Source organism: Cariama cristata, unplaced genomic scaffold, assembly GCF_000690535.1.
Source record: "Cariama cristata isolate BGI_N322 unplaced genomic scaffold, ASM69053v1 scaffold17573, whole genome shotgun sequence".
Lineage (NCBI taxonomy): Eukaryota > Metazoa > Chordata > Aves > Cariamiformes > Cariamidae > Cariama > Cariama cristata.
Window position 1 is genome coordinate 24,892 of NW_009610318.1, and position 1,000 is coordinate 25,891.

The following is a 1,000-nucleotide window of genomic DNA, read 5'->3' on the forward strand; positions in this document are numbered from 1 at the left end:
CGTGCTCGCCTCTCACTGTGGGGCCGCCCGGGGATCGCCGCTTTCTCAGGGTGCCTCAAAAGCCTTTTCCTAGTCCTGAACAGAGCAAGGCTCTCCCCTTTGCCAGACCCTCCTCTATTTAAAGTATGTCCCAGTCCACACCACTCGTGGAGAGGCCCTGGCTTCGCCCACGTCCTGGTTTCTTCATTTCGTGCTTGCTGAATTCTCAGCAAGGAGAGAAAAGGACACCGGGAAAACACATTTCAGAGAGGCTTAAACTCAGGAATAGCGAGGAGGAATTCTCCCGCCAGGCACCCTCTGCCAGCTACTTCTCCACCGTCACCCGGAGCCTTACCTGGTGGCTTTGACATTAATTTTAAAATATATGCAATTCTCCCTCCCTGATCCCTGGAAAGACAGAGCGCACCTTCAAGGAAGCCCTTCCCTGCCCCGATCCTGTGTTTTTGTCAGGGTTAATAATATGTAACAATATCTTTTAACTAAATTATTATGCAGTTGTCCTACTGATTGTATGTATTTTTAAATGAGTCCCTTTTTTCTTCCCTTACACCTTTTTGTTAGCACTTTTTAATCTGCTTGTTGTTTGCCTTTTGTTTTTCTATGTGTATTTATAATTAATTGAGATGTATATATGTAAAGAGATTTTTTTTAGAATATGTGCCTTTGACTAATAATTCCTGAATTTTCTACTTGCCTCAGAAGAATAATTTTTCATTCTGCTCAGTAAAAATGGAAAGGAAGCCACATATGAGATTTCTGTAAGTCCCAGCTGTCTGTCTGTCTGTCCGTCTGTCCAGAGGTGTAGACCTGACCCGGGATCCCGACTGGGACTGGGATGAGGGATGGGGAGCCGAGGGCCAGGGTCCTACCGGCAGCTGGAGTTTACCTCCTGTCACCAGGCCATTGGGAGCTGCTGTCCCCAGCCACCCCCTTCTCCCTGGGACAAGCTGGGCAGGGGCCGTGCAGAGGAGCATCCTCCCTGGAGCCAGCCCAAGGCCTT